Source organism: Cervus elaphus, chromosome 21, assembly GCF_910594005.1.
Source record: "Cervus elaphus chromosome 21, mCerEla1.1, whole genome shotgun sequence".
Taxonomy (NCBI): Eukaryota; Metazoa; Chordata; class Mammalia; order Artiodactyla; family Cervidae; genus Cervus; species Cervus elaphus.
This window is the reverse complement of record NC_057835.1, coordinates 44441950-44463121: the sequence shown is the minus strand read 5'-3', so window position 1 is coordinate 44463121 and position 21172 is coordinate 44441950. Positions and strand designations below refer to the sequence as shown.

Here is a 21172-nt window from a genome sequence, read left to right as displayed (position 1 = left end):
AGGTGATTTGAAATCCTTTAACGGGAAGTAATTCCTAGACAACATAAGCCTGGGTATAAATGACTCCCCAGAAAATACTCACAAGTCATACATTCTCAACAACTATATGAATGGAAAAATGTATGGTGAGGGTCTAGATTCTAAATTAATGCTTAATAAATGCTCACTAGCTAAATGAATGGAGAAGGCAATGGCACCCCACTCCAGTACTCTTGCCTGGAAAATCCCATGGATGGAGGAGCCTGGTAGGCTGCAGTCCATGGGGTCGCTAGGAGTCGGACGCGACTGAGCGACTTCACTTTCACTTTTCACTTTCCTGCATTGGAGAAGGAAACGGCAACCCACTCCAGGGTTCTTGCCTGGAGAATCCCAGGGACGGGGGAGCCTGGTGGGCTGTCGTCTATGGGGTCGCACAGAGTTGGACACGACTGAAGCAATTTAGCAGTAGCAGTAGCAGCTAAATGAATGCATTGAAGATCTGTTCCATATTAACTGAGATTCTCTTCTCTCTGATTACTTGAACCTCACTTCAGACAGCAGAGAAGAAGCTCTCAGAAATATATGATGGGAGTATTATTCCTCACAAGCAGGAGAATGCTCTGTGGCCGCTACATAATTCTCCCTGTTGTTGTTTGAATCTAAAACTTTTCCTGAATAATTTAGGCTTTGTTTAGTCACCGTTAACGAGTGTATTAACTCCTGTGATAGCAGATTAACTTTGGTTTAGGGTCATGAATACAAAGCAAGACGTAATGGTACATGATGATATGGTCCTGGTATTTAATGATGATCGTCATCCCACTGCTCTCTGGCAGTATCTTTAAAATCACTACCTCTGCCACCTCTGACTTATCTTATAGCTTCCAGGGTAGAAGAAGGTTGTTCCTATTCCCTCCAACCCATTTCAATAACACTGTGTAACGCTCAGCTAGTTTAAGAAATAACACAAAGTGCAGTTTTGTTTCCTTCATCACTGCTACCACCAAAGCATTCCTTAGCTGAAACTCCTGACACGAGCAGTTTCTTCATTGGCCACAAGGAGGTAGGCACTGTCAGAGATTGGGGTGCAATCACAATCACAGAACACATCTGTACCACTTTAATGGTCCTTTTATCTATCTCCCCGGGACTAATAGGATTAGAAACTAGATTGAACTCAATAGAGCTCGTCCTATCTACACAATTCCTTCCAGGAAACTGTTTTATTTCCATTTCCAGACAGCCGGGTTTGTATAAGATGATTGGACTTAAGTCATATCGTCTCTAAGCTTCCACCATAACAGATTTGCTCCCACTTCTTGACCCTCTAAAAGGGAGGATGAGTTAAGAAGGTTGGGAGGCTCCAAAAAGGAATATCAGATTTCACAATTGCAACTGATCCAAATGAAAAAGAAAACGAGGAAGATAATATTTAGAGATAAGGTTTGGCTGCATAGATAGTAATTTAATAAAACACGATTTAAAAAAAGTTGGTAGAAAAGATGGACTGGATGATATTTAGATAAGGATGTACATTAGAGTGAAACAGAACAATATATGATGTAAGATGAATGCTGAGATCTGCAATAAGAAAATACATAGAAAATAGAAAGGCATTTTTCTGGTTTTGTTTTTTGGTTTTTGTTCAAGACATGAAAAGGGTTAAGGTGTGACGGTACAGTAGATCCACAGGTGTAGTGTATAGAGTTGAGGAAAATAGAAGTGCTTAACTACCTCCATTTCTTTTTCATGCCAAAAGGAACAGGTTTTAAATGAGAAAGTTTAGGATAAGCAATTATGTGAAATCATGGTTGAGTGAAAAAGACTGTAAGAGACAATTTAGCAGCTTTTCTAACTTGGAACAGTTGGAGCTCAGCTACTATAAGAACTTGTATGTGCACTTGAAATTTTATGTAATTTCTAAAGATTCAGGGAAACTGAAAAAAAAAAAAAAAACCAAAAAAATGCAAGGATACAAGAGACAGGCACCTCTTGTTTCCATTTATATTGAAGCAAAGCTGGAGACTGAAATGTAAATCAATAAGTCTGCTTTCAGTACTGGGCAAAATTCTTGAATGGCTTATCATACACATGATTTGCAAGAATATTTATTAGAACAATACTAGCCTAAGTTCATTATATGCTATATTCTAGGTTAGCCTCAATATTTTGATAAATTAGATAGTAGGGATCCAAGAAATGTATAGACATAGTTTTTGGACGTTAGTGAGGAATCTGAGTGAGTTTTTCATTACATCCTTTGGAAAAAAAATGGAGAAATAAGATCTGTGATAGAAAACAACATGCTTTCATAAATCTATACTCTTTTTGAAATATTTGCATAAAATGGGCCAGGTCATAAGTGTCTTGAAGACAATGAGTGTCTTTTATTAACATCAATACTCCAGTATGGGGCACATTGCAGATAAAAATAGAAGTTAACATCTTAGCAAGTGAGGGAATGAATATTGAATAGATTCATTCAGTTTTAGTTGGTTGTCTGAGAACCTTTGAATTGGGACTGTGCTAAAACAAACATTGCAAGGTGGCTTTGGTTAAGGTTCCATGGATACCTCTGGACTGAAGCAATCCTTGCTGGCAGTGATAAGGGAATCTACTTTTTTGTTTTTTAACAAATATGCTAACGGTTATTATCACTTAGACTGAGACATTTGTGTCAACATGGTAAGTAACTATATCTATAAGTTACAGGAAGTAGAAGCTCAAAGATGGATATTCTCTTTTAAATTTTTTTGAATATGCCCGTATCTTTTGCAGAAATACCTTACATCATAAAAAGCTGGAAGTATTGGGGGCATTGTCTCTAGGGCTATAGTTATTTTCTGTATGTGATATGGTGACTAACTTGAGGTTGTATATTTAATGAGCTCGAAATACTTTAACTTAATATATCTAGTTTCGTTTTGCAATGAGCAAGGCAACTTTGACCTTACGATGAATGGATCAGAGTTGGCAAGAATTGTGCATGGGAGTTTTGTAATGCAGATTTCAGCTAATGGACCATGTAATTAAGATGACCAATTGCTAATGCAGTTGGAGAAATTCCAAGAATTCTGATATGAAGCCTACCAATTACAGTGCATTTCCCACTACTATTCAAGGGGATTAATAATTCTTTTCATTGGCTTTATTGAAATTCTTCAACAAATTTAAGAATATTTCAGTTCATAATGGAAGAAATAGTACTATATCTACATGTATAGTGAACTACAGGAAATGAAAGAGGCATACCTCATCTCTAAGTATCTATAATAGTTCTATCTGGTACTTCTTTATTTAATAGTACTTTCATTATTGTATTTTATCTCACTAATATTGAGTGTATATAAATGAATTCACAATATATTGATTTTTTGGGTCAAGGATTAATAAATAATCCAAATAGAGGTGAAAGGCAAGGAATAACATACATAAATGAGTCAATTTTTTTTAGATATACAGTGCCAGTAGGGAATAAAGAAGGCTTCTCATAATTAGAGCATTTTCTTCCTCCTCTTTATTTTCACTGCTAGATTTTTCCTGTGTGTTCAATAAATGTTTATGAAACAAGATTGTGTTATCAATAACACAGTCACAGTAAAATTTTATTCGGAAAGGCATAGTTCCATTATTGACCTAAACATGAGTGATTTAAATCTCCACTGCTAAGCATTGTATAAGATATTTAACTTTTGAGTCAATGTATGTTAGCTGAAAGAATGCATAAATAAATTCTCTACTCTTCAGGTAGATCTAATTGGAAGTTATTTGTTTTGGCAACATTGTATTACTCTAAGAAAATTGAAGCATGTATAGAAGAATATCAGCATTCATAATATCTGGGTTGTCAAAACTTGGCTGTTTAATGTCATTCTTTTTATTTTTCTATATGTTTAAACCATTTGGAAACTAAAAAATATGTAATGTGTCTTATTATTGTTTTTCTTTTCCTACAATCCAAACAATTCTATAGCATTATTAAATAAATATTTTTGTGTTCACACAGCACAAAGTGGTGAGAATATAGCTGTATGTTAAAGTATATGTAGTTTTCTTTCAAGCTCTTCCTCTGAATAACATGTAGGCATGAACTAAGCTAAAATAAATATATTTTAAAATTCATGGCTGAATTCTCAAGAAACGAAAGGAAATCTTTAAGTATCTCCTCTTTCTCCAACAACACAGTAGGATTTAAAAGCTGAAATCAAAATCACAAGACAATATGAAATCTGAGGCATTTCTTGGGACATAGGATGGGACAATATGATGATACAGCAACCTGGAATTTTAGGGAATAGCTACATTGGAATGAGGATATTACATCTGGTCTATGGAAGTAGAGAAAATCAGAAGAATTTTCATAATAGTTGTTTCTCAAAAGGAATCTATCCTTAGTGAAAGAGCAAGATGACAAAAACTATTGACCAGAACTGTAGAAGGATGTGAAAATCTGTCTGTTTTGACCACAGCTGCAGACAGGGGATAAAGTGACTCTGTAGAATATTTGTCTTTGGTTTATCTCACACTAGTTTAGAGTTCTACTTTATTTATTTATTTATCTTTAAAGGAGAGTCCATTTGTTAAAATATTTGTTTTACTTATTCATTTATTTTGGCTGTGTTGGGTCATAATTATAGCAAGCAGGATCTTCAATCTTTGCTGGGGAGTGAGAATGCTTAGCTGCAGCATGTGGGATCTAGTTCCCTGACCAGGGATCAAACCCAGGCTCCCTGCACTGGGAGCACGGAGTCTTAGCCACTGGACCACCATCGAAGTCCTTCGAGTTCTACTTTATATTGAATACTACCTGTTTTATACTACTGGTCAGGAAAACCAGAAGAAGCTGAGAGATTAAACTTAATAATTTAAGTCAAAACTTCAATAAATGGGTTAAATATAATAGCAGAAAGATAAGTCGTAAGCTAAAAGAGCAATTATAGACTAATGATAGTAAATTATTATGTATAAATTAATAATGAAATAAATAAATGCAGCTTACAGAGATGTTAGGATATAGAAACCTTGAAAAATAACTTAAGTGGCATACAAAAAGAAAATAAGAATGAACACATGCATAATTGAAATTCTAAAAGGAGATTAGAGAAAACAGGGAAGAAACAATGATAACATTTTTTGAGAATTCATGAAAGGTACAAATTATAATTCAAAAGCCATCATGTGAACTAAACAGGTTAAATATGTAGAAATCCACTGTTAGTCACAACATAGTGAAAGCACAGAACAGCAAAGACAAGGACTCTCTATAACAGTTGCCACAAATAAATGTCATTTATAAAGGAGTAATAATTAAGTTGAAATTGAAAATTAAATATAAATTCCAATAGGAATTATATGTCATGGAGAAGTGTTTTTGTCAGGACTTTCTAGAGAAACGGAATCAGTAAGATGTTTAAAGATGTATATAAAAGGATATATCATAGGAACTGACTCCCAGAGTAATGGACGTTTAGACGTCCCATGATCTGCTTGCTGTCTGCAAGCTGGAACAAAGAAACCAGTGGTGCAATTTAGTCTGAATCAAAAGACCTAAGAATTGGGAGTTCTATGGTATAAGATCCCAACTTAGTCTGAAAATACAGGAATCAGAAGTACCTAGGTCTCAGGGTAGGAGACGACGGATGTCCAGATCAAGCAGAGAGCAAATCCACCCTTCCTTCACCTTTTTGTTCTATTTAAGTACTCAAAGGATTGGACTAAGCTTCTCTGACAGCTCAGTTGGTAAAGGATCTGCCTGCAATGTAGGAGACCAGGGTTCAATTCCTGGATGGGGAAGAACCACTGGAGAAGGGGTGGCAACCCACTCCAGTATTCTTGCCTGGGAAATCCCATGTACAAAGGAACCTGGGGGTCTACAGTCCATGGGGTCTCAAGATTCAGATAGTGAGGGTGGGATGTTTCGAAAGAACAGCATGTATATTATCTATGGTGAAACAGATTACCAGCCCAGGTGGGATGCATGAGACAAGTGCTCGGGCCTGGTGCACTGGGAAGACCCAGAGGAATTGGGTGGAGAGGGAGGTGGGAGGGGGGATCGGGATGGGGAATACGTGTAAATCTATGGCTGATTCATATCAATGTATGACAAAACCCACTGGAAAGAAAAAAAAAAAAGATTCAGATACAACTTAGAGACTAAACAACCACCACCAGGATTGTATTATGCCTGCTCACATTTATGAGGGTGATTTTTACTCAATCTACTGATTCAAATGCTAATCTCTTCTGAAAACACCCTCACAGACACACTCAGAAATCATGTTTACCAGTTATCTAAGCATCACTTAGTCCAGTGAAGTTGACACATAAAATTGACCATCAAAAGATCAACAAGGAATTATGTACCTCAGGTAAGAATGTTTCCAAAAGAAGATCAAAAATATTTGCAAATAAATAGATTGCTTTTGTTGTTTAGTTGTTAAATCGTCTTTGCAACCCCATGCATTATGGCCCTCCAGGCTCCTCTGTCCATGGGATTTCCCAGGCAAGAATACTGGAGTGGGTTTCCATTTCCTTCTCCAGGGGATCTTCCTAACCCAGGGATCAAACCCATGTCTCCTGCACTGCAGGTGGATTCTTTACTGCTGAGCCACCTGGGAAACTCTGCTAGGATAGTTTTGTTGTTGTTCAGTCACACGACCGTGTCCGACTCTTTGCAACCCCATGAACTGCAGCATGCTGGGCTTCCCTGTTGTTTACCATCTCCCTGAGTTTCCTCAAACTCATGTCCATTGAGTCAGTGATGCCACACTCTCTGTGATAAAGTGTAACAGATGTGCCATGCATCTCTGCAAATGGCACGATTTCATTCCTTATTTATGGTTGAGCAATATTTCATTGTATATATATAGGTACTACCTCTTTATCCATCGCTCTATTGATGGACATTTAGTTTCTTTCATGTTCTGGCTATTGTATATAGTGCTACAATGAATAAACAGAGGGGTGTCTTTTGGAATTATGGTTTTCTCTAGGTATATGCCTAGGAATATGATTGCTGGATCGTATGGTAATTCTACTTTCAGTTTTCTAAGGAACCTCCATAATGTTTTCTATAGTGGCTGCACCAACTTCCAACCAACAGCGTAAGGGAGTTCCCTTTTCTCCACACCCTCTCCATCATTTGTTATTTGTAGCATTGTTGATCATGGACATTCTGACTGGTTTACATATATAAAATATTTGTGCTCAAAGAAGTTGGAAAAATGGCAACGTCTGACTTCTGTGTAGAAGCTTACACAATGTAATGTAAAGTTTCAACATTAATGAATACTGCAAGGAAAGGTACACAGTGCTACTGTTTAATATAGGGATCTGTGACTTTCGGAGCCTAAAGCGACACAGAAGAAATTACTGAAGTATGGACACCTTGAAGAATTTCTCTTGTTCTAAAATCTGCCCTTTTATTCACAGTTTTATTATTCCTGCACTGCTTCTCAAACTTTCTTGATTTTTATAGCACTTTCTTCAAGACCCAGGTAAATTCCATCACTTCATAATCTTAAAATAAATGCCTATTTGCACTTCCCAAATCCTAATTCCAAACTTCATTACAGCCTCTGTCCTTATCACTAGGGAAACTTTTCTACTACCTTTGGAGGAGTTTTGAAATATAGATATCTTCCAGTACTCAATTAAGTATATATTGATTAATTCAGTTCATTTGCTCAGTCGTGTCTGACTCTTTGTGACCCCATGAACCACAGCACGCCAGGCCCGCCTGTCCATCACCAACTCCCGGAGTTCACCCAAACCCATGTTCATCGAGTCGGTGACGCTATCCAACCATCTCATCCTCTGTCGTCCCCTTCTCCTCCTGCCCTCAATCTTTCCCAGCATCAGGGTCTTTTTGAATGAGTCAGCTCTTCACAACAGGTGGCCAAAGTATTGGAGTTTCAGCTTCAACATCAGTCCAACCAATGAATACCCAGGACCGATTTCTTTTAGGATGAACCGGTTGGATCTCCTTGCAGTCCAAGGGACTCTCAAGAGTCTCCTCCAACACCACAGTTCAAAAGCATCAATTTTTCGGCGCTCAGCTTTCTTTATAGTCCAACTCTCACTTCCATACATGACCACTGGAAAAACCATAGCCTTGACTAGATGGACCTTTGTTGACAAAGTAATGTCTCTGCTTTTTAATATGCTATCTAGGTTGGTCATAACTTTCCTTCCAAGGAGTAAGCGCCTTTTAATTTCATGGCTACAGTCACCATCTGCAGTGATTTTGGAGCCCCCTAAAATAAAGTCAGCCACTGTTTCCACTGTTTCCCCATCTATTTGTCATGAAGTGATGGGACCGGATGCCATGATCTTAGTTTTCTGAATGTTGAGTTTTAAGCCAACTTTTTCACTCTCCTCTTTCACTTTCATCAAGAGGCTCTTTAGTTCTTCTTTACTTTCTGCCATAAGGGTGGTATCATCTGCATATCTGAGGTTATTGATATTTCTCTCAGCAATCTTGATTCTAGCTTGTGCTTCCTCCAGATCAGCATTTTTCATGATGTACTCTGCATATAAGTTAAATAAGCAGGGGTACAATTTACAACCTTGATGTACTCCTTTTCCTATTTGGAACCAGTGTGTTGTTCCATGTCCAGTTCTAACTGTTGCTTCCTGACCTACATACAATGTTTCTCAAGAGTCAGGTCAGGTGGTCTGGTATTCCCATCTCTTTCAGAATTTTCCACAGTTTATTGTGATCCACACAGTCAATGGCTTTGGCATAGTCAATAAAGCAGAAATAGATGTTTTTCTGGAACTCTCTTGCTTTTTCGATGATCCAGTGAATGTTGGCAATTTGATCTCTTGTTCCTCTGCCTTTTCTAAAATCAGCTTGAACATCTGGAAGTTCACAGTTCACATATTGCTGAAGCCTGGCTTGGAGAACTTTGAGCATTACTTTACTAGTGTGTGAGATGAGTGCAATTGTGTGGCAGTTTGAGTATTCTTGATATTTTTATGTATTTATATTTGCATCTGGGCTTCCCTGGTAGCTAAGCTGGTTAAGAATCTGTCAGAGTGCAGGAGACCTTGGTTTGATTCCTGGGTTGGGAAGATGCCTTGGAGAAGGGATAGGCTACCCATTCCAGTAATCATGTGCTTCCCTGTTGACTCAGATGGTAAAGAATCCACCTGCAATGCAGGAGACCTGGGTTTGATCCCTAGGTTGGGAAGAACCCTAGAGGAAGGCATGGCAACCCACTCGGTACTCTTGCCTGGAGAATCCCCATGGATGGGGGACCCTGGCAGGCTACAGTTGATGGTGTCGCAAAGAGTCAGACACGACTGAGCAAAACACATGTATGTACATATACCAATATCCTATACTTTAAAGGCAAGAAAAACAATTAGGCTCTCTTTCTGAGTCTTGGCTATTGTGTAGATTCATTTTATGGATAGCCTCAGATAATGGCTTACCTACATCCGTGTTCTTTGTTTGCAAGGTGATTTGACAGTTTCTCCCATCTAGCAGAGGTCTTTTTCTCCACTCTTTGAGTTCGGGCTCACCTTATGACTTGTTTTCAACTCTGCTTCTGTCGTAGAGTAAGCCCACAGCACAAGGATGGCCTAGAAGAGATCAAGTGGCTGCATGAAGGAAAGCTGAGATACCCAACTGACAACCAAGACCAGAAGGTAGAACTGCAGAGTAAGCTTATAAGAGAGTAAAGAACAATTGGCGTGTAATAGATGAAAAATGGAAAAGAAATGGGAAATCCTAGATACTAATAGAACAGAAGTATCTAATGAAAAAGCCTAATAATTGATTATACCAGAGGAAGACAAGGGATAGGGGAAAAACTTTAATGGAATAAGGTACCAAAAAGGTGATACATTTAGTATTAGAAGCAAGGGAGGGACTTGCCTGGTGGTCCAGTGGTTAAGATTCCAGGCTTCCACTGTAGGGGGCACAGATTTGATCCCTCGCCAGGGAACTAAGATCCTGCATGCTGGGCAATGTGCCCAAAAATATTTTTTAAAAAAGGAAGGGAGAAAAGATACTGAGTGCCTACTAAACACCAGCCATTATATTAACATTTTCTTCATGCTTCCCTTATTTAATCTACATTAACATAGTGAGTTTTTGCTTCCACTTTACAATGGAATGATCTGGGATACAGAGGAGTTAATAATTATTCAAGATCATGGTAAGAAGGCGGGTTTCGCTGGTGGCTCAGTCAGTAAAGAATATGTCTGCAAGGCAGGAGACCTGGGTTCTATCATTGGGTTGGGACAATCCCTGGAGAAGGGAATGGCAACCCACTCCAGTATTCTTGCCTGGAGAATTCCATGGACAGAGGAGCCTGGTGGGCTACAGTCCCTGGGGTCACAAAGAGTTGAACCCAACTGAGCAATTAACACACACTAGATGGTAGAAAAGCAAGCAGGGAAGGGATTCAGTGCACAAATGACAGAATTGTTCTGATATGTGACAGTTTATCACTTCCACTTGATAGCAAGGCAGAAGGTAAGACCTTTGGGGAGTTGAGATGTGGGAAGCAGGTTATCTTAACAAGTTGAGAAAGGTCCTACCTGATAGTTGCTATATGTTGCACGAAGTAGTTGAGGTTCTTTGTTGAGCATGATGGGGTAATGAAATAAAATTGGTATTTTAAAGTGAGATAAAAGTTTAAACATAAAGCTTTTCTCTGCCCATATAGGCCTCCACCCTCACCTCTAGCATGCATTATGCATCTACACTGAGCATTAACCAGACCTCCTCAAGGGCAGAAATACCTGCTCAACCATAAAGATCAATTTTTCTTCTTTAGACATCAGCCATGCAACTCCTTAGAAGACAGCATTCCTTTCTCAAGCCTGTAAGAGAACACGATAAGCCACCCCTCATCTGGTACATGCAAGTGTCTATGGTGAGCTTTACATATGATTCCAACTTGTCATTTCCCTTTAAGATGGCTGGTGCAGAGCAGCCTGGGTCAGACAACCTGGGGAGATACTGAGTTGCATCTAATGCAAGTTTTAACTTGAATACTTTCTTATGACCTAATTAATGTGATGAGGTATATTACTGGTATTCAGCCTATTTTACAAGATTATTATTTCTTGCATTACCAAATGTGTTTCTAAGCCTCTACCAAAAAGAACTAGATAAACTGAGAGCATTGACCACATATACAGTTCAATGAGATCAATGATTATAACCCTGGAAGTCTAGATTTGGGAAGAAGCAACAAGAGGAAATCATTAACTGGATTATAACAGACTAGTAAGACAGGTGGGACAGGGGGTTTTGGCTGCTATTTAATAAGCCTACTTCAGTAATACTACATGAGGTGACCTACCAATGAAATCCTCACCCAAACCGGGAATGAGCATTTCTAGTACTGTGGGACAACTTGGTCACAGAATACCTCTCAAACCTGGGTTGACATTAAAGCCAAAAGGGAAGGGATTGTAAAATAAAGAATGTTGCCCATCATCCAGTTCTACAAGAATCAAATCATTACCCACTGCTGTCACTGACCTACAGTACAACCTGAAAGGAACTCAGGGTGAAGATCAGGATGAGGCACTTTGTACTTGGAAAACTGGCAGAAGTGGCCTTCAGATAGTTAAATATTTTCAGGAGAAAATTTTGTGAATCTGGTTTCTTGCACCTCCCTACACTTGGAAAAACACTAAAACCATTCACTAGGATACCATATCTGTTCGTTGCAAATAGCAATAGCCTTCTATCAATATGTGTGCTTGATTGCAGGGACCCTCTTTCTAAAATCACATTATATACTGGCTTCCCACTTTGTGTGTGACAGTCACATCTGACTCTTTGCAATCACATGGACTGTAGTCCACCAGGCTCCTCTGTTCATGTAATTCTCCAGACAAGAATACTGGTTACCACCTCCTTCTCCAGGGGATCTTCCTGATCCAGGGATTGAACCTGGGTCTCCCATATTGGCAGGCAAATTCTCTACTGTCTGAGTCATCAGGGAATCCCCCTTTACCTCTGCAGAACAGGCCTCAGAGTTTGCTGAAAAACTGTTTCCCAAGTTGGCTTAAGTAAATTTTTCCATTTCTCTCTTAGATTTACTATTGATTAACCTTTTTATTGATTAATTGATTAATTTTATCATTGATGGGGGAAGGTGGAAAAGACAGAGAGGGAAAGGGATTGAAAAGCTGTGGTAAGAAATGTGTGAAGGACAGTAAAATAAATACATGTGCACTCCAAATTCCCATTTACATCAAGCCTTTTCTCCAAATTATGGCTCATCTTTCTTTTTTCCTTCAACATCAAACTTCTGGAAAGAATAGACCATGCTTTCTCATTCCATTTCCATTTTCTCATTCCTTCTTTTTCCATTTCTTCTTCAAATTGCTACACTTGAATGTCTTCCTTAATATTTCACCAAACCTTCCCTGCTGGGTCACCACTGACATCTTTATCCAATAATATAATGGACTCATTTCAATTTTTACATTACATGATATTGTCCTCGTATTTGAAACTGTTAGTGACTCTGTCCTTCAAGTTCCTCCTCCACTTTTGTTTCCAAGACTGTGCTCTTCTCTATCTTTCTTGCGTCTTTAACTATTGATTCTTACTTCTCTTTAGTTACTTGCTTCTTAAATATTGCTAAGTGACAGTGTTCTGCTGAGACCTCTCTCTTCCCTTCCATCTCCTGGACCTAACCCTACCCATCTCCCCTTCCTCCCCTTCTCCTCTATTCTATTTCTTCCCAAATAAATTAATTCCATCAACTACCTAGACCTCAGAATACCTGCAACATTTATAATGGCTATAGTAAAATAAGTGCTTACTATGAGCTAGGCACTGTAATATCCAGGAACTAGATACACAGCTGTATATATCTGATCCTCAGCAAAACGTTTAGACAGAAGTTTTGATTTCCCATTTTTCATATGAAGAAACTGTGGCACAGAGATTCTTGGTACTCAGTTAATAAGTGACAATAAAATCACCAATTTGAATTCATGTTTTCCTAAAGTGAAAATCTGTGCTTTTGTTAACCACTGACCCATAGATTCACTCAAAATTCCTAAATGTTTGATTCAAGGTTAGAACATTCTACTAAACTCTAGATCCACATATTCACTCATTCATTTGCTCACTTATTCTTTCTTCGATTCAAGATATATTTATCGAGCAATTATTATGTGTCTGGCAAGCGTGTCACACATTGGGTATGCAACAATGATAAAAAAGATAGGACCTTTGTTTGTGAAACTTACAGGGATGGTTGGTAATTGTGGTACACTGAATAATGCCTCCTTCCAAAGATGTCTGTGCACTCACCCCTGAAACCTATAACAATGTTATATTACATGGCCAAGGAACTTTGCTGACGTAGTTAAGGTTACTGATCTTGACATGGAGATAGTACCCTAGACTATATGGGTAAGAACATCTAATCACATGAAACTTAAAAGCCAGCACTAAGCCGACTGCCCTGGGGCCCACAGTAGCTCCTCCAGAGGCGGTAGTGCGGCAGGACGAGTGCAGACTCCGACCCAGTGATCCTCGTCTCCGCGGCGCGCACCATCACAGGCTCCTTCAATGGTGCCTTATCCACCGTTCCTGTCCGTGACCTGCGCTCAGCTGTCATCAGAGAGGTCCTGAAAAGGGCCGCTGTGGCTCCCGAAGAAGCCTCGGAGGTCATATTTGGACACGTTTTGGCAGTAGGCTGGGGCAGAACCCTGTTCGACAGGCCAGTGTGGGTGCAGGAATCCCCCACTCTGTTCCAGAGTGGAGCTGCCGAATTATCGGCTGGTCAGGCCTGCAAGCTGTGTGCCTTGCAGCCCAGTCGATAAGGATAGGAGACTCCAGCATTGTTGTTGCAGGAGGCATGGAAAATATGAGTAAGACTCCTGATTTGGTTCACTTGACGTGAATCAAGATTGGGAAAAACCACTGACTGACCATATACTCTGTGACGGGCTCACTGAGGCATTCCACAACTATCATATGGACATAAGAGCTGAAAATGTGGCCAAACAATGGCAAGTGAGTAGAGAAGACCAGGCCGAGGGTGCAGTGCTGTCCCAAAACAGGACGGAGAATGCACAGAAGGCCGGCCGTTTGGACAAAGAGATCGTACCAGTTTTTGTATCTTCTAAAAAAAGGTCTTACTGAAGTTAAAACAGGTGAGTTTCCTCACCATGGGAGCAACATAGAAGCCGTGTCCAAGCTAAAGCCTTCCTTCCTTATGGATGGAATGGGAACAGTCACACCAGCTAATGCTTCAGGAATTAATGATGGTGCTGCAGCAGTGGTTCTGATGAAGAAGTCTGAAGCTGGCAACTGTGGGCTCACACCCTTAGCACAGATAGTCTCCTGGGCACAAGCAGGAGCCTTTATGGGAATAGGACCAATTCCAGCAATAAAGCAAGCTGTTGCAAAAGCTGGGTGGTCACTGGAGGATGTTGATGTATTCGAAATCAATGAAGCCTTTGCAGCCCTCTCTGTTGCAGTAGCTAAAGAACTTGGCTTAAACCCAGAGAAGGTCAACACTGAAGGAGGAACCATAGCCCTGGGCCATCCTCTTGGAGCATCTGACTGTCGTATTCTTGTCATCCTGTTACACGCACTGGAGCAGAAGTGTGGACATCGTGGTGTTGCTGCCCTAAGCACTGGGGGTGGGATGGAAATAACAATGTGTGTTCAGAGAGGGTGAAACTGCCCAACAGCTAATTAGGCTGAGTTAAACTAAACCACAATTGCATTTCTAAACTAATAATACTAAGTCATGTGAAACCAGAGGACCAAAGTGAGGGTGGAAACTATCTCCCACTTCACATGAAATGCAAGACTCAACAGCCTGTTGCACTTTAATGTGTAATATTCGAGGTACAAGCAAGCTGCATCTAACATTGTTATAAATATAACAGATCAGTCATCAAGGAAAAAATAAATAAATAAAATTCAGAGACCCTTTCTTGGTTAAAGCTGGAGGGAGATAAGGAGCTGAAGAAAAGGAAGGAGAAATGAAGCATGAAAAGGACTTTGATCCACAGCTACTGGCTTTAAAGAAATGGGGAATATGAGTCAAGGAATGCAGTAGAATTTAGGTGCTGAGAATAAGCCAACAGTCATCTAAGAAATGAGGACTTCAGTCTTATAGCTGCATGGAACTCAATTCAGCCAACATGAGACTAAATGACCAGTGAAGCCTAAAACATTTGCCTTTCATAGAAAAAAAGTCTGCTTCTAAGCAGATTCTGTCATATAGACCCTCTCAAGTTTTTATAAAGGATCACAGTCCTGTAGACACCTTGATTTTAGCCTTGTGACATTCTCTAAGCAGAGACCCAGCCAAGCCCATCTGACTAATGACTTGTGGAAACAGATGAAAATATGTATTGCTTTGAAAGTCATTACATTTATGATACTTTATCATGTCATTGATAGAAATCAATATAGTAATAAACATGAAAACTCACAAATAAATTCATAATTAACTATGTTGGTAACTACTTAGTTGAAAAGAACAGAAAAGTATGAAAGAGAATAATATAGGACTCCCTTAAAATATTCTGACGAGGAAGACAGGAGGAAGACAGAAGGGTGAACTTTCTTTACGTTTTGTTTGTATTCACTGCTTCTTATCTCTATGATGCCAGTATTCACTTTGACAAATACTCACAGAAGCACTTATTAAATACTGCAGGGATGATATAGACAAGGTTAGGAGATGCCTCATCTTACAGAACCCGTAGTCCAGAACACAATGTCCAAACAAACACAGTTTGTGAACTAAATCTGGCCTGCCACTTGTTTTTGCATGGATGATGAGTGAAGAAGCATTTTTACATTTTTAAATGATTAAGAATAAAATTAAAAAAAGATTAATACTGTGTGACATGTGAAATTATATGAAATTCAGATTTCAATGTCAATAAATAGAGTTTTATTGGAACACATCCCGGTTCCTTCATTTGTATATTGTTATTGGTTGCTTTTACAGTAAAATGGCAGAGTTGAGCATCTGTGAAAGAGACTAAATGGCCAGTGAAGCCTAAAACATTTGCCCTTCATAGAAAAATATTCTAACTCTTTAATGTGTTAGTTGCTCAGTCATGTCTGCCTCCTTGGAACCCCACGGATTATACCCCGCCAGGCTCTTCTCTCCATGGAATTCTCGAGGCAAGAACACAGGAGTGGGATACCATTCCCTTCTCCAGAGAATCTTCCCAACCCAGGGATTGAACCTGAGTCTCCTGCTTTGCTGGCAGATTCTTCACTGAGTCACCGGGGAAGCCCAGAATATAGGTAAATCTAGCGTTTAAGTGATCTCTGAGACAAAGTACAATTGGAAAAGCACCATTTAGCAGGGTCTTCAACTGTCAGGAATTGATGCCTGATGATCTGAGATGGAGCCGATGTAATAATAATAGAAACAAAGTGCACAATAAATGTAATGTGCTTGAATCACCCCAAACCACCCCTCCTACCCAGTTTGTGGAAAAATTGTCTTCCACAAAACCAGTCCCTAGTGCCAAAAAGGTTGGGAGCCACTAATATAGGTAGAGTGTATTTGCTCATGGAGATCAGCAAAGAATACACAAAACAGTTAGCATTTTAGATTATCTTTGAAGAAAACGGGAGCTAAGACTGAGCTACTCAGAAAGTAGGAAGAGGTTCACTGATAGGCCAGGTGCCAAATGGACTATTGCTGCATTTGTTCTTCATTGGTATTTTAAAAACTGAAGTTGCTTAATAAAAAACTGGAGAAGATAATTTCTTTCTTACTTTTCCTGACTCCTTAAAGGCCCAAGGACAAAAACTTTGATAATAATTTTATGATTTCAATTTCTTGCGTGAAATGAAATTCTGCTGATGATGAATCTCATGTTGTCTAGAGCTGTTAAGTTGTTCTATACTTCCAGTGGCCCTGTTTTTGTCTGTCTTCTTTCTGTTTTATAAATATTTAATTCACTTAAATTATTAAAATGAATTACCACCTCATTTTGCTAAACACATTTAGCTGTTCCCCACCCCCTCCCTTTATTGAAATGATTGTCACAACTTGACACAACCTCCCCCTCAACATGTTTGCCCCAGCAAGACTTATGAGAAGCCCAGCTCCTTGGCTTGCAAATGCCTTCTTTAGACTCTAAGCATTTTTTTCTTTGTGTTAGCTAATATCTTTACTAATGTTTTAGCTGTTCATTGATGTAATTGAATCTCAAATTGTTTTTATTGTGTTCTGTAATGCTATGGGGATATTGTAAATACTGTAATAGTAATTAATATTAATAATCAGTGCTGTTTCACAGGTCAGTTGCTGAATCAAGCTCAGTTATGGGTTCATAAATGTAAAATCATCAGAGATTGCACAGCGGGAGATTCTGGTTTCCTTTCTCCACGCCTGGTTGAGCAAGTGAACTCATCCTTACATTGTTCCTTGCTAATTGTGAAACAGATGCTTTGCATTTTTTAGATCTCAGTTACATCTAAAGAAAGTGGCTTTCTTGATAAGACCCTCTAAAATTAGAGAGCTGTGGAATTATTTAGTAATATATGTCTTACTAATTCAACTTGTCATGGCAACATGCAATTAAAACTTTCCTTTGGGACTAAAATGAAGAATCCCATTTGCTTCTAAAGAAGTTTAGCCAATACATAATGAGAAGAATAATTCAAGTAAATGGGACTGAATTTCATAGAGAAAAGGAAAATAAAAGCAAACTTTTTAAAAGAAGTAAATTATTACTACATTTGGTAATTTTACAGTTTTCATCTCATTTAATAGGTCCTCTTATTATTTTTCCCAATTGAAGCAGTGCCATTATTTTTTATTTGCTAGAGAAAGGGGCATTAAATTTCTTTTATGAAACCACCACTCCAAATTATCTTTCTTTTGCAGAATAAGCGTTTGTTGTTGTTGTGGGTCGGTAGCTTAGTTGTTCTGACTTTGTGCAACCCCGTGGACTGCAGCATACCAGGCTTTCCTGTCCTTCACCGTCTCCTGGAACTTGCTCATCTCATGTCCATTGAGTTGACGATGCCATCCAACCGTCTCATCCTCTGTCGTCCCTTTCTCCTCCTGCCTTCTATAAGAATAAGCATAACTGATACCAAATATTACTTTTATTTAAAGGGAATATATGATACCACTGATACCGCATTTCACTAATTTAGTGAAAGCATTTTGAACAAAGTTAACTAAAGAACAGTATTATTTTTATATATTTATATCTATATTAATGTCCACATTGACATTTTTATGTCCTTTGTTATCTGATTATCTTATATATACTTTTAAAATCTTGTAGTAAGACAAATCATGTTTATATGCTATGGTTTGAATTATTGAATTATAGCTCATGTAAACAATTTCTTTTCTGTGTTTACTGTTATAACTAAATTGTCTATAGAATATTTACCGAATTTCATTGATTCTAAGATGCCCATTTCTTTGTTTTTCACATTTAATATCTCTGAAGTAAGGATGACCTATCATAATTAAATTGCTAGCATTATTTATTTCTAGGTATTTCAATATATAATGTAACAACATACCTTTCACAGTTAATAGTGACAGATCCAATGAAACGCTGAGTATTGAGACTGCTTCTCAAAGTATGCCATAGTTTGTCAGAGACTACCTGTTCTACAGTAATCATTTTTTTTCTCTTTCAAAATTTTAGCTATATATAAAGCCAAAAATCCTAAACTTTACTAGACTACCTTAAGTGTTATTGTTTGATTTGCTGGGGCTACCTTAACAAGATACTACAAAGTGAGTGGCTTAAGCAACAGAAATGTATTTTCTCGGAGTTCTAAAGGCTAGAGGTCAAAGATGAAGGTATCAGCGGGGGCCATGTTCCTACTGAAGTTGCTAGGAAAGATCTGTCCCAGGCATCTCTCCTAGCATCTGATAGTTCCTTGGTTCATGTAGCTTAGCTCCAGTCTTCACATGGAGTCCTCCCTGTGTTCAAGCCTGGCTCTGTGCATTGCATTGTTTTTATAAAGACACTAATCATGAGACTTCTCTGGTGGTCTAGTGGTTAAGAATTCACCTTGGAATGCAAGGGGTGTGTTTGATCCCTGGCTACAAAACTAAGACCCCACATGCCACGAGGCAATTAAGCCCCATGCACCAAAACAAAGATCTTACACACCACAGCTGAGACTGAATGCTGACAAATAAATACATTTAAAAAAGAAGATGAATAAATAAGAAAAAAGAGAGACACCAATCATATTGGATCAGGGGTCCACCCTATTCCAGTGTGACCTCCTCTTTATTAATTATATCTTCAATAGCTCTAGTTTTATTTCATTTTTTACCTATAAACACAGATATGTGCTTTATCATCTAAAACCAAAAATTCCAAAGTGCCATTAATGCACACAGACAGCTGCTCGGATAAAAATCAAATCTATTACTAACAGAATTTGCACTGCAATTTTCAAATAATACTTGTACATTATGTTTCATTTTTGTTACAAAACTCTAAAATTAGCATTTGTTGTTCATTTGCTAAATCGTGTCCAACTCTTTGCGACCCTATGGGCTGCAGCATGTCAGGTTTCCTGGAGTCTGCTCAAATTCATGTCCATTGAGTAGGTGGTGAATAGTGAAGTGAAACTCGCTCAGTCATGTCCGACTCTTTGCAACCCAGGGACTGTCTAGTCCATGGAATTCTCCAGGCCAGAATACTGGAGGGGGTAGCCTTTCCCTTCTCCAGGGGTTCTTCCCAACCCAGGGATTGAACCCAGGTCTCCCATATTGCAGGCAGATTCTTTACCAGCTGGGCCACAAGGGAAGCCCAAGAATACTGGAGTGGGTAGCCTATCCCTTCTCTGATGGATCTTCCTGGCCCAAGAATCCAATAGGGGTCTTCTGCATTGCTGGCAGATTCTTTAGCAACTGAGCTATGAGGGAAGTCATACTATAATTAATCTTAGACAAAAGGCTGAGAAACAATAATAAATAGCTCTATTTTTAAATGAAGTCATATTCTGAGGTACCGAGAACTAGGACAACATATGAATTTTGAGGAACACTGTTCAACCTGTAATAGTGACTACTTTCTCATCAATGAGATATAAAAATGTGTCAGTTTCCAAGAGTCTTCCTTAATACATGGCTGACAGATATTCCTTGTCTTTTTTATTTTTCCTCTATCTTTCTCCCTGGAATACAGGTATTGTCTTAGAAACTGAAGATAAAAGACACTGCCCAGGTATGTTAGAGCAGAATCTTGGTTCCTAAAATCTTCGTAAAGCACAGCTTTACAAATCTTCATTTACAAAACTTCATTCAACTTGATATTTGAACTTTTCCAACATCATTTAGAATTTTCATTTTACCACCTGCTAGCTGTGGACCATTCACATGTATCTTGAAATATATATGCTTCATTTCTCTGTTTGTAAAAGAAAAATAATTATATCTATCTCTCCAATATTGGTTTTAAAAGTTCTACTGTATGCATGTGTGTATGTGTGTACTCAGTCAAGTACAACACTTTGTGACCCCATGGACTGTAGCCCACGAGGCACCTCTGTCCATGGGATTCTCCAGGCAAGAATACTAGAGTGGATTGCCATTTCCTCCTCCAGGAGATAGCACTTGCATGATAATAACACAAGATATCTTTCGTGTTAAGATAATAACATAAAACCTGCAGATGACACCAACATTATGGTAGAAAGCAAAGAAGAACTAAAGAGTCTCTTAATGAAAGTGAAAGAGGAGAGTGAAAAAATTAGCTTAAAACTCAACATTCAGAAAACTAAGATCATGACATCTGGTCCCATTACTTCATGGCAAATGGATGGGGAAACAGTGGAAACAGTGACAGACTTTATTTTTTTTTTTGGGCTCCAAAATCACTGCAGATGGTGACTGCAGCCATGAAATTAAAAGACACTTATTCCTTGGAAGAAAATCTATGACAAACCCAGATAGTTTATTAAAAAGCAGAGACATTACTTTGCCAACAAAGGTCCATCTAGTCAAGGCTATGGTTTTTCCAGTGGTCATGTATGGATGTGAGAGTTGGACTACAAAAAAGCTGAGCGCCGAAGAATTGATGCTTTTGAACTGTGGTGTTGAAGAAGACTCTTGAGAGTCCCTTGGACTGCAAGGAGATCCAACCAGTCCATCCTAAAGGAGATCAGTCCTGAACATTCATTGGAAGGACTGATGCTGAAGCTGAAACTTCAATACTTTGGTCACCT

General features: G+C 38.7%; 1 pseudogene; it reads left to right on the top strand.

Annotated features, from left to right (window-relative positions):
- Nucleotides 1-752: 752 nt before the first annotated feature.
- On the top strand, nucleotides 753-14654 carry LOC122679099 (annotated as a pseudogene).
- The last annotated feature ends 6518 nt before the right edge of the window (nucleotides 14655-21172 follow it).